At 50.4% G+C, this 13,253-nt stretch overlaps 1 protein-coding gene across 1 annotated transcript in view; it reads left to right on the top strand.

The window, feature by feature from the left end:
- The first annotated feature begins 3,709 nt into the window (after positions 1–3,709).
- The window catches only part of LOC309802349 (uncharacterized protein), a 374,757-nt gene continuing 365,213 nt past the window's right edge, over positions 3,710–13,253 (top strand). Inside the window, exon 1 of the transcript XR_014293770.1 lies at positions 3,710–3,798. The gene's annotated coding sequence lies outside the window, so the exon portion shown is untranslated. The remainder of the gene's footprint in view (positions 3,799–13,253) is intronic.

Raw genomic sequence — 13,253 nt, forward strand, 5'->3', positions numbered from 1 at the left:
ACAACCTGGACTTGTGAAGTGGCGTCTGAAGTGTGTGTGTGGTGAGGTGGGGGGGACAGTCTTATAGGACTGAGCCCTTCACCTGTGGAATCTGACGCTATCGCTGGGTAGACGGTGTCAGAATTGAATTCGACCGTAGCATGCCCAGCTGGTGTGGGAGACTTGCTTGGATGTGTGGGGACACCCCCCTCCCCCCACCAACACACACATTGAAAATTGGTGGCTAGAATCTTTAGTTGGTGATCAGAAGTGGGATCAGAGTCAGACCACTTTAAATGCTCTTGTTGAGGGCCTGCTGTGTGCCAAGTATTGAATTACAAAGAAGGATGAAAAAAGTCCTGGCCTTGAGAACCACACAGCCTTGTGGAGAAATCATGGATGAGAACGACTCCAGCTGGGCAGAAGGTGCACAGCACCACGAGGGAGGCACAAATATCATAAGATGACTTCAACTGAGAGGCCCTGGAGGGCTTCCTGGAGGAGGTGCTATGAAGAGGAGGCCACAGGGAAGCCACTCCAGGTGGAAAGGATTGGCTTAAGGAGAGGAAACATGAAGTGTGGGAACAGAAGTGCAGCCTGACTGAGGCACAAGGCCCAGGTAGGGTGGTAGCTGATTGTTAGGCTGAGGAGATGGCTTGGAGCCGGATGAGTGTCTGCAACACTGTGTGATAAGCCATGAAGGGCCGTTAATAGGGAAATAACTTGAGTGTGTTTGGGGGAATTGAACCTGGCTGAAGAAATTGAAGAGGGAGAGAGATCTGAGAGCCATTCCACGAGATAGGAACCCCTAGCAATATTCCAGGCAGGTAAGGAGAGTGCAAGCAACAGTAGGGCAAAGGGCAGGGCGGAAGATGAGGGCTGATGCCAGCCCTAAGGTGCCCACCCTGCCCATCAGATTCTCTGGTCCCAAGTACAACTGAAAGAGCTCATTTTGCTGCACAGAAAAGCATACCTTTGTTCATCACCAGGCAGCACTTTCTTTGATTAAAGCAAACCAAAGTTTAAAGTTCTTGAAAGTTAAAGCTAAAACTACATAAAATATAAATGAAAGAATTCTGTCATTTAAAAAATAGATAATTTTGCTTTAAACAAATCTAGAATGATCTTCACTAGGATTGAGCATTGAATGTGGGGGCAGGGGAGACATAGGGTCGTGTCCCCCCACCCCTCTCTGCTTCAAGCTCGGGGGTTCCTGAGCTCTCTCTTCAGAGGGAGACACCCCACACCAAGCTGGGGAGGTGTCCTTACCCCTGCCCACGTGGGCATGGGCTCAGCTCTGACACAACCCCCCTCACAGGGCCATCGGTGGAAACACATCCTCTGATGAGGGGGCAGTGCTCTAGGGACCCTGGGCAGCACCGGGTTGGTGTCATCACCTCTGAGACACCTCCAGCAGGTGCTGTGGTGCATTCACACAGCCTTTGTGCCCTTGGAGGGTGAAGCTGAGCTTTTGCAGGCATCTCTTGTTGAGCTAAATGTCCCAGGGTTACCCAGCCCAAGTTCACACTGCTTGCCACACAACAGGCCAATAAATCGAGAGACGAGCTGTTGGGTCCTCAGAATAGCAGCTTATTTGGAAAGCCAGCAGACTGAGAAGCTGGTGGACTAGTGTCCCAAAGAACCATCTTCCCCAAGTTAGAATTCAGGCTTCTTTTATACTAAAAGGGGAAAGGGGAAAGTCCTGGTTCTGGCCAGACTTGGAGGGGATGTGTTAATTTCTTCCTTCCTGCAGCCATTCACAGGTGAGCCTGGTCAGGATGTTTCCCTGTGAGCTAAACAAAGGTATTTTAACTTAATGATCATTACCTGGGAGGCAGGGTTCCTAGAGATGAGCCATTATGCATAATTTAAGTTTATAGGCAACATCCCTGTAGTGATTAACTTGTACTAGAGTACAAAGTTTCTTCCCTATTACACTCCCATTTAAAATGTACAACTAAATGGTTTTCAGTATATTCACAGATTTGCACAACCACTACCTCAATCTGCTTTAGAACATTTCATCACCCAGATTGAAACTCTGTACCCACTAGCTGTGCCCCCTGGCTGTACCCACTCTGTACCCATTCCTCCCTCCCTCCAACTATAGGCAACCAATCTACTTTCTCTCTCCGTAGATCTATTCTGAACATTTCATATAAATGAAATGGCACAACATCTGGACCTTTGTGACTGGCTTCTTTCAGGTAACAATGTTCTCAAGGTGCATCCACGTCGTAGCACGTGTTGGTACCCCAGGCCCCTCTATGCCTCATGGTATTCCACTCTGTGGACTCATCACATCTTCTTTATCCACTCCCCTGTTGATGGACACTTGGGTTGCTTCCACTTTTCAGCAGTTGTGAACAGTGCTGCTGTGAACATTTGTGTACAAGTTTTCTAAGCAAAGATGTAAAGGAGATGAAGGAATTAACCACACACAACTGCGTAAAGCCCGTAAGTCAGGAGCCTGCATGGTGTGTGTGAGGAAAAGCAAGGAGGCCTCTGTGAGGCAGAGACGGAGGGAGGGAGACGAGTGCTGAGAGAAATGGGTTGTGAGTCACGCGAGGCACTGGGAGCCATTGTAAGGGTCTGAGTAACGTGAGGACCATTGGATGGTGTTGAGCAGGGAAACACATGAGCCTCTGCTTTAGGTCAGCGTGTTCTCTGAGGTCACGGGGAGGATGAGAAGACGTGGGATAGGGTGGAAGAGAGAGGAGAGGAAAGTGTGGAAAGCCCCTAAGGAGCCAGGAACACCCAGTGAGCAGAGGGGACAGGCCACGACGCCCCAGGCCCAGGAGGTGCAGCCTGCTTGATGCTGCGAGGAGCTCAAGGCAAGACTGGGCAGGACTGAGTGGGCCAGGCTTCCACACTCCTGTCGTCCCCCCATGAACACTGATGCATCTTTATCCAGAGAGCTCCTCTGAGAAGCACATCCTCTGACATCCTGAGGAGGGCAGGTGACGGGAGGTGGGCAGCTACTGTCACTTGATGAGGAGTCCCACACCCTGTGACATCTGCTCTCCCTCCCCCAGCTGCCACCCCCATCCTCAGCTCTCAGTAACTTGGCTTTCACCCCAGGGACTCTACGGAAGTTCTTTTGATTACCAGAGCTCTTTGAAACGGCCCAAACGCTTCCTCTTTCAGTCCACCCTGCCTTACCCTGTAGAGGTTTTCTTCCAAAGGATGCAAGTACTCGGGCACCAACAACATCGACCTCGACCAGGAGCAGGTTGGAAATGCAGAATTCCAGGCCCAGCCCCACGGAAGCAATCTGCCCCTTAGCAAGGTGCCCGGGTTTGAGAAGGAGAGTTTTATCTGCCCATGTTGAGGGGGGCAGCTCTTTCCTCCACTTTGCCAAATTAAGGAGTGAGGGCTGCTGTCCTTTTACAGGACTTCGTCCCCCAGGGCTCAGTGACTGTCGAGCAATGGGCACAGCTAAAGTCAAAACCCTGGGTTTTCCCTCTCTGGTCAGCTTTTGCATCCCCAAGCTGCAGAGAGCAGAGCCTGGGTCTCTCTGTGCCTAAATGATTCGGTAGAATAAGTGCTGCCGTCCAAGGGAGAGAAATTGAAGCCTAGAGTACCGAGCGCTAGTGATGTTGCTGGATACTCAGCCGACACCGAATCAGGGCACTGTGCCTTTAAGAAAGATGAAAGCACATCTCGGGGGTGGAGCCTGGCCCAATTATCCAGGTCCTGGGAAGTTGTTAGGGCCTGCCTTTGTTGAGACCAGGCCTTGGCGGTTCTGGTTTGCAGTTCTGGCAGCCCCGGCCCTGCGTCCCTCCTTCCCTGCTGCCACACGACTGAGCTTTGGCACCGGTGAGCATCCCTCCCACGCACCCACCCACGAGCTCTCTGTGCCGCCGTCTTTCCAAGCCTAGTGTTGACAGCTATCATTTTCAAACTCCTCTTCAGGCCTTCCTTCTTCCTCTCAAGTTCAGGCTCTTCCGTGGTTAAAATCATCTTCTCTACATTTTCCCTTTCCTGCCTGTTAGCCTGTGCTGGTGGGGGGAGCAGCCAAAAGTAAGGAAGAAGGCTGATTTTCTAGGCTGAACTTCAGAGGGTGAAGGTGAGGCCACCCAATCTGCTGGCTGAGCAGGTGTTTTGAAGTGTGTGTGTGTGTGTGTGTGTGTGTGTGTGTGTCCGTGTCCTCTGAGCTGGAATCAATGACTCTGGAGAGAGGCTCCAGGTGTCCCATGCCTCCAACCCTTACCTGGTATTCCAGGTACACACAGTAGGTACTCAACAATAATGGGCAAAGATTAAGAAATGCAGAGTAATGGCAGGAGAACTGGTCTGGGAAATTAAGACACTTGGATTCTATCTCCAATTCCACCTGTAGCTTTTTCAAAGCTCCTTAACCTCCCCAGTCATGCACTTTCTATAAAAGAGGCCAATAGTTCCATCCTCACCTCCTCTGGCTACTGTGAGACCAATTAGATGACTGAGGAGATATTTTCTTCCAAGGACCAGAGAACAGAACCAGGTGGGTGGAAGTCACAAGGGGGCAGATTTTAGGTCAAAATCAAGAAGAAATTTCCATTAACCAAAGTGCCTTCTATAGGCCACCTAATCAAGCAGAGAGCCTTCTGTTCTGGGAACCACTCAAGACAGACAGGTGGATCAGCTGACTGAAGTCCTGCATGAGGGGTGCTGAACCCTGGGCTGTAAGGTCCCTTTGAAATGCGAGCGGCTACATTTTGGTGGATATCAAAGGGCTTTGGGAAGAATCTACAGTGAGGCTGTAAGTACGTTGGCCGTTCTGCGCATTTCCCAGAAGCCAGGCCAGGTTCAGGGACGGGAGATGGGCCCCAAAAGCCAGGGGAGAGCCAGCTGACCACCTGGGCTCTGGCATCACAGAGTGACCTTGCCATTGCGGGCAGCACCTGGAGTCCAGAGCTTCTGCGTCTGGCAAGTGCACCGACAGAGAGCACAGGCACTTTCTGCTCAGGTCCCCGCCGTGGGCTGACTCTAGTGGGAACCGGCTCTCAGGACCCCTAGAGCCCAGGCTCCTCTGGCTGGACCGCATGCTCCCAAGGGAGGAGGCCGATGGTGAGACGGGCCCCTCAAGGAGATGCGAGCGCTCAGACAGGGAGGCCAGGTGTCCTCCACCGTGAAATCAGACCCTGCACATCTGGTACAAGCGGGGGCCTCCCCGGGAGTCAAGCCCACCCTTCTTTCCTGGTGGTTCTTAGCTATAAACTCTGATCAAAGGAAAAGTTATCTTTCACATCTTTCAAAGCCTACCCCTCGGCTCCAAGACTGAGAATCAGACCCTCTCCTTCCACTCCCTAATGGTCCTTTTGGGAGGATTCTCTCCCATTCCACAAGAATTGACTCAGGGTGGCTGGACAGACAGCTCCTGCCATCAGCGCCCCTGCAGGAGCCTGGTCCTCTCCTCCCCACCGTACACTTCTCCCCACCGTACGCACCCTCCGGTCTCTGCTGCCCACCCTCCATGCAAGGGAGATTTTCTTCTGTAACTTGGCGAGAATAAAATATTTTGGGTAGGGGAAAGGCCAGAGGAGATAAAGGGGTTATTTGACATCCCTCCTTTTGGCTGGTCCTGTGGGAGCTGGTGTATCGCCCAACGTGGCAGTGGGGCTTAGGTAGGGAGGGCAGAGTTGGAGCTGAAGGAGACCGTTGAGGAAACCTTGAACACAAGTACAGCTGCGCTGGGGCTCAAGAGAAGACGTGCAGCTGGGGGTCAGGGGGCCCTCCCCTCCTCCCCTGCTTGAAGCCCAGCCCGCTCTGGCATCCCGGGGACTAGACATGTTGGGAACATCTGAGACAGCCCCAGGTGTTGATGTGCCCATGGTGGATGCCAGCCAGTGGGGGGAACTGAGCCGGGGAGGAAGCAGAGATGCCAGGCAGCACACAGAGACATTTGGACCCCTTGGGTGGTAAGAGAGGAGAGAGAAAAAGTGCTGCTCTGAGAAGAAGCTTTGCGGTTAGGGAAGGAGAGTAGCCAGAGTGGAACACATGTTTGGTTTAGCTGTTTTCATGTAGGAGAGACAGAAATGTGATTATAGACTGAGGAGGAAGAGCTCACAGAAAAGCCGAAGGTGAATCCTTAGGAGAAAGATAGTTAATGGATCAAAGACACAGCGAGGGCGGGGAAGGGATCCTGAAGGCAGAAGAGATTTTCCTTAAACAGGACAAGGGAGGAGGAAGGCAGGAAAGAGGTAGAGACCCACCGGGTAGCCTTCACCCCACCCCTGAAATGGAAGGGGAAGGTCCCTCACAGCACCCTCTGCAGGCGAGGGGCTCGAGGAAGCAGAAGGTCTGAAGTGGCTGCAGTGGGGCTGGGGAGACGCTGCCTGGGACCTGGGGACCTCAGGGCTTGAAGGTGTGCTGAAGCCACCACAGCCGGCTGTGAGCCTCGGCTGGGAATCCCTAGAGGCGACAACTAGGGAAATGGCCCAAGAGTCCCCAGGAGGGACTGCTGAGTGTAGACATTCACCGCCCGCCTCCCCCCGCCAACCCAGGGAGGGCTGGCCTGAAAACCCCAGGGGCCCACTTCTGGCTCTGTTCCCATGATGCCATAATGATGGGATATTGGGCGAACCTGGAGACTCTTGAGGTTTCCTCTGTCTGGTTGGTAGAGCCAGTGGAAACTCATCGCCTGGCTTAGGAGTTGATGAAGGTGGGGAAAGCTGGCTAAAGACTCACTGTAGCTCTTGGGAAGAGCAGAGTACGTTATTAATGGCACCACCCACTGCCCCGGAGAGCAGATATTGAAGGCAAAGCAAATCCTGCAAGGCCCATTGAATTCTTTCCTTGGGATGCAGTGTCTAGTGGCAAATGATGAAGGATTGGTGCTCAGGATATCGGGAGCCCAGCCTGACTGCCTCAGAAAACTGTGGGACTTTGCTTAGGTCATTGGCCTCCGTTTCCTCATCTTCTTGGGGGTGTATTTGTGGTCACATCATCTGGTGAGGGAGCAACTTCATAGGAGTTGGGTCTTAGCAAAGCTGAGAGCAGAGAGTCAAGGGTCAGTCAGGTCCACATCTCTTGTCCCCCCCACCCCCCCGCATCAGCGCAGACATCCCACAGATTTAGGGACAGGATCTGCGTGAACTGGTCCATCCAGGGCCCTCTGTCCCCCACCCCCCCAACCCCCCAACCCTGCTTCCGTCATCAGACACAGGCAGCAGGGGTGGGGAGTCTGTCCGCCCCTTGTCACATGGTCTAGTCGCTGCACCAGCTTCTTTGCTGCTGACCCCGACCTGGCTCTCCAGCCAGCTCCGTGACCAGCACAGCTCGGGCTGTGCTCACCAATTTGGTGTCTGAACCCAGACCACCACCGGAGCAGCCCCAGCTCCCTGGCGGCAGGTGGCTTGTTCTCTGCCCCTACAGGGATCTGAGATTGATTTAGCCTGTTTCCGTGGCAGCGCTGGTTGCAGTTGCAGCATCTGCTTCCCCACGAGGCTGGGTGAGTCACGGCCGCCCACGCTAACCCGTGGCACAGCACAGTCCTGCCGGGAGCAGGGATAAATCAGCAGGAGGTTGCCGGAGTGCTCGGCAGTGCCTGGTGGCTTCCTGCCCTGGGTCTCAGGCCCAGTACGAATAGTGCACTGGGCATAGGGCCATGGACTGGGCTTACCCACCTAGAAAACTGGCAGTCTCTGCCCATGAGAGCTGTTAGATCAACTTTGACTGAATTCAGAGTGGTTTTATCTTGGCTCTTGCCAGTAGCTGCAAGGCCTTATGGGAGAGAAATGCAGGTTTTCAGACTGCAAATCCAGTGCTCTTTTTCACTACCCAACGATCAGCTGTCAAACTTGTCTTTCTCTGGCTACCTCAGCACCCAGGTTCCTTCTGGCTCATCCCAGGACCTTCCTTTGTGACACCCATCAGCCCTCCCCTCTGGACAACAGTCCTCAAATTGGGTTCTTTCCCAGGCCTTCTCCTCCCTGAAACTTATCTTTTCTTCATCCTTTCCTCTCTACTGAACTGGGTAATCTGGAAAAAAAAAAAAAAAAAAAAAAAAGAGTTCCTTCCTTCTGTATCATTAAGGCTAATAGCAGGTTATAGGGCTAATTTCAAAGGTATTGCTTTTATCCTTGACTTTGAGAGGCAGAACATCCATCTAAGGCAATGGTTTCTCAAAATATATTCCCTGGGCCAGCATCAGCATCACTGGGGAGCTTGTTAGAAATACAAATTCTCAGGCCCCACCCCAGAGCCCTGCATCCCAAACTCTGGGAATGAGGGTTGACAGTCTGTGTTTGAACAAGTGCTCCAGGTGATTCGAATACACTCCAGAGTTTGAGAACCCCTGGTCTAAGGAAGTGGGTCTGTGGCAGTGGGGACGGAGTGTTTTGGTCCTTACCTCTGGCTCTGGTCACGGCACAGCTGCAAGCATCTCTGTTTTGTGTGAGCCACACTGGGGGGGCTTGGGTAGGCAAAGACCCCAACTGCTCCAACTCTGGGGGCCTGGAGTTTTCCTCCATTACGTCCTTCCTCCAGATTGTTTGCATCAATGGAAAGAACCTGGTGTGCTTTTTTCTATGTGGAAAAGGCAGCATTACCTTACCTACCACAGAGAGGGCCTTGCGGGTAAAAGGAAACCCACCTATTGGAAATGAACAATCCAGCCATTGTGTCCGGGGCCTAGGGCCCACAGAGCACATTTCCTAAGAGCTGAGGAATTCCAGCAGAGGGAAAAGGCACTGATAATACTTATTAATCAATGTACATTCCTCTTCCACCTCTCAGTTCTTTTTTTTAACATTTACTGATCACCTCTGTGCTTGGTCCTAGAAATGGCCCCATGACCCAACTCACAGGAAAGTGAGAGCATTAGTCAGAATAGATCAGTCTATGCCAGGGTGTCAAACGACCTCACTGTCTCAGTGGCTTAACATAACAAAGGCTTCTTTTAATCAATGCTTCTTAGCCAATGAGGGACTGCTCTGCCTTGCTCCACAGAATCTCTCAGGGGCTCAGGGTGATAGAATCCATCATCTTATAGCTGCCTTGGTCACCGCAGCAGGAAAAGAAACAGCTGGAGGGGGTCAGGCACCGCCCACCCACCCCGCCCCGCCAGCCCAAAAAGTGAATCCTGGCACTTCTTCTGGCATTACACTGGGCAGATTTAGTCACAGGGGCCAGGAGGTGTGTGCAGAGAGACAAATGGATACAGTCAGACATTAAAAGCCATCACCACACTGGGGAAGACCCCTCATTTAATCCTCTTTTGTTCTTTAACAAACCTTTACAGCATCAGGCATCAGGCCAGACCCTGGGCATGTGGTGACACCAGGGCTGCTGCCCTGCGCAATCTGAGGGACATCGCTCACGCTGTGCTCTGTATGCATCTGCCCCCTGGAGTTTTGTGACGCGGGAGCTCCGCCTCTGTTTTTCTTGGTCTGTTCTATTTTATCATGAATACCCATTTTCCCCAGCAGAAGAAACACTCTCCAAGTGCGGGGATGGTACCTGAGTAGCTCAACACTATCATCTTAAGAGTTTAGCACAGTGCCTGGTGGACTCAGTCAATGCTGGTTAAGTGGATGCTTGAAAATGAATAATTCTTGACTGCGTTTCCCACCAATCCCAGCCTTCAGGGAGCTTATAATCGGCCGAGTCAAGAGCTATACCAACAATTAACTGAAATATCAAAAAAAATCTCATGCCAGAGAGAGCAAAATACATGTCACATAAAAATCTGGGCTACGTGGCTTGGAGCACAGAAAAGCACGGGGTCACTTTGACCCAGGTGGGCTCGAGGAAGCTATCCTTGTTCTGTCGGTGAAGCACTCAGGTCCAAAGAGGTTGGTGGCCCCGTCTGACACGGGGTGAGCTGCAAAGCGGTGGAAGGACCCTGTTGTATCTCTTGGTCTGGTGTTATTTTCTTCTCCCCACACTATTAACTAACAAATCGCTATATTTGCAGAGCAGTTCACAGTTTTCTGACAGCTTTCCTGTGCAGCTAAGACCTAAAATACGCCCAGGCGCCCAGCCTGAGAACTTGGTTAGCTTTTGGTGCTGCGTTCACTTCCCGTAGGGGATGTGGGATGTGTCTTTTGTTGTGAGGCTGGAACGTCTAGTTCTCCCTGCCTGGCTCCACCTCACAGCACTTTCCCCCCACCTGCCCCACTCCCCAGCTGCCCAGGACAGCCTCGCAGAGCAGGTAGCATTTCCAAAAGGCATCTGCAGAGAGGATGGGAAGGCTCCATTTCAGCAGTGATGGACAGAGAGAGGTGGAGGATGCCTACCTTCCCCCGCAGGCAGGAACGCGACCCATTATTTTGAGCTCGCAAGGGAACACAATGACATAAGCTTCCCATCTGGCTCCCCAAACACTTTTGAAACAATTCCATCTCAAGTCCATTAATTTTATGGGGACTCTAAAGACAGGGCAAAGTTAGCGTTTATCATCTGGAATCTCCATCATTCAGGCTTTGTCACTCTGTGTCCTTTTCTCTCTCACCTGCCTTCCTTCCCCTTCTGCAAACCTCTCCCTGACTCAGGCCCAGCTAGGGCTCCATTCAGTCTAACAAACATTTCTTGAGTGCCAGCTCTGTACAAGGCCCGTGCTGGGTGTTGGAGTTTCAAGGACAAGTAGGACAAAGTCAGAACCTCAGGGAGCTTTGCTGTCCGTGGGTTTGGCCCAATCGCGACACCTTCCTAAGATACCTGCTTTCATCCCGTTCCACCTCCTACCCTCTCCCTTTCACAGAACACGTGTCCTCCTTAGATTCTTCTGTGTGCCAAGCAGTGAACTAAGGGTTTGCGTGCATTCTTTCATTTAAGTTTTCACATCAGGCAGATTCTATTATGTCCATTTTCCAGATAAGGACATTAAAGCTTAAGAGGTTATATAAATTGTCCAAGCTCACACAGCTAAGAAAGGGCCCAGCTGGGATCCCTCCCAGGTGGACTGCCTTCAAGACCCACCTTCTTCCTTCTTCCATTGTAGCCACCAAAACTCGGCAGTTGGCTATCTACACTCAGAACAAAAAGAACAAAGAAATATCTAGGGCTTTAGCACTCTCTCTACCACCCCTTCCTTTTGACATTTAGGGGTTTGTTGTTGTTGTTTTTAAGTCTAGTGATTCTTTCTAAGACCAGGGATTGGAGATCATTGTCTCAGATTCCTGGAGTTTTAAAAACTGGATGTTTTAAACATTTCTTCACCCTCTAGAGGGTAGGAGAAACCTTTTCTGACACCACCACTTGAGCACTGTGGTTTGGCCTCTGTCTCAGAAGTCATCTCCAGGAGTCCTGGAAACAGTATGGATGCTGGGCTGTCTTTTCACATCCTTGGAGAGGGGGTTTCAGTGGTCCAAAAAGTGGTTCACACTGTCAGTCTACTGAAAAGCTTCATTCATGACCCTCTTTCATCCTGTGATCCCCTTGGAAGAGCAGGAGATGGCACAGACCCCCATGGAGGTTTCTGAAGGATCCCATCAGGAAAATGGACAGCACTGGAGGTCCGTCTGTTGGTTGTCATGTGATTTGCATGTTGCATGTAGTTTTCAAGCATTCCCACAAACTAGCCAAATATCTATGGCAGGATCCACAGTATGATTTTGTTATTCTGGTGTTTGAAGCTGTCAAGTCTTGATTTTTGTTTTTAATTGGGGTATAGTTGTTTTACAACGTTGTGTTAGTTTCTACTGCACAGCAAAGTGAATCAGTCATATGTATACATATATCCTCTCTTTTTTGAATTTCCTTCCCATTTAGGTCACTACAGAGCACTAAGTAATGTTCCCTGTGCTATACAGCAGGTTCTCATTAGTTATCTATTTTATACATATTAGTGTATATATGTCAATCCCAGTCTGCCAGTTCATCCCGCCCTCCCTTTCCCCGCTTGGTGTCCATACGTTTGTTCTCTATGTCTGTGTCTCTGTTTCTGCTATGGAAACAGGTTCATCTGTACCATTTTTCTAGATTCCACATATATGCATTAATATACGATATTTGTTTTTCTCTTTCCAACTTACTGCACTCTGTATAACAGCCTCTTGGTCCATCTACGTCTCTACAAATGACCCAATAGCATTCCTTTTCATGGCTGAGTAATATTCCATTGTATATATGTGCCACCTCTTCTTTATCCATTCATCTGTCAGTGGACATTGAGGTTGCTTCCATGACCTGGCTATTGTAAACAGTGCTGCAGTGAACATCAGGGTGCATGTGTCTTTTTGAATTATGGTTTTCTCAGGGTATATGCCCAGTAGTGGAATTGCTGGGTCATATGGTAGTTCTATTTTTAGTTTTTTAAGGAACCTCCATACCGTTCTCTGTAGTGGCTGTATGCATTTACATTCCCACCAACAGTGCAAGAGGGTTCCCTTTTCTCCACACCCTCTCCAGCATTTATTGTTTGTAGATTTTTAAAATTATTATTAATTTATTTTATTTTTGGCTGTGTTGGGTCTTTGTTGCTGCGCGTGGGCTCTTCTCTAGTTGCGGAGAGCAGGGACTACTCTTCATTTTAGTATGTGGGCTTCTCATTGCGGTGTCTCTCTTGTTGTGGAACATGGGCTCTAGGCTTGCAGGCTTCAGTAGTTGTGGCACGCAGGCTCACTAGTTGTGGCTCACAGGCTCTAGAGTGCAGGCTCAGTAGTTGTGGCACACGGGCTTAGTTGCTCCGCGGCATGTGGGATCTTCCCAGACCAGGGCTCGAACCCGTGTCCCCTGCATTGGCAGGCAGATTCTTAACCACTGTGCCACCAGGGAAGCCCTGTTTGTAGATTTTTTGATGATGGCCATTCTGACTGGTGTGAGGTGATATGTCATTTGCATTTCTGTAGCAATTAACGATGTTGAGCATCTTTTCATGAGCTTCTTGGCCATCTGTATGTCTTCTTTGGAGAAATGTCTATTTAGGTCTTCTGCCCATTTTTTGATTGGGTTGCTTGTTTTTTTGATATCAAGCTACAAGAGCTGTTTGTATATTTTGGAGATTAATCTCTTGTCCATTGCTTCGTTTGCAAATATTTTCTCCCATTCTGAGGGTTGTCTTTTCGTCTTGTTTATGGTTTCCTTTGCTGTGCAGAAACTTTTAAGTTTCATTAGGTCCCATTTGTTTCCATTACTCTAGGAGGTGGGTCAAAAAAGATTTCTTTTTCGTACACCACCTCACCCAGCCACTCCAGCCCATTCAAATTCCCTATGCCTCTGTATGGAGAGGCAAGGAAAGCAGGAAAAATGTAAGAACTCCCTCGATGGTCTTTCGGGGCCACCTGCCCCCCCCCGACAGTTTTGGCGCCAGATGCCTCCAGGAACACTGACTCAGTCTCATATCGCGT

Source organism: Mesoplodon mirus (genome assembly GCF_964341445.2).
Source record: "Mesoplodon mirus genome assembly, chromosome: 4".
Lineage (NCBI taxonomy): Eukaryota > Metazoa > Chordata > Mammalia > Artiodactyla > Ziphiidae > Mesoplodon > Mesoplodon mirus.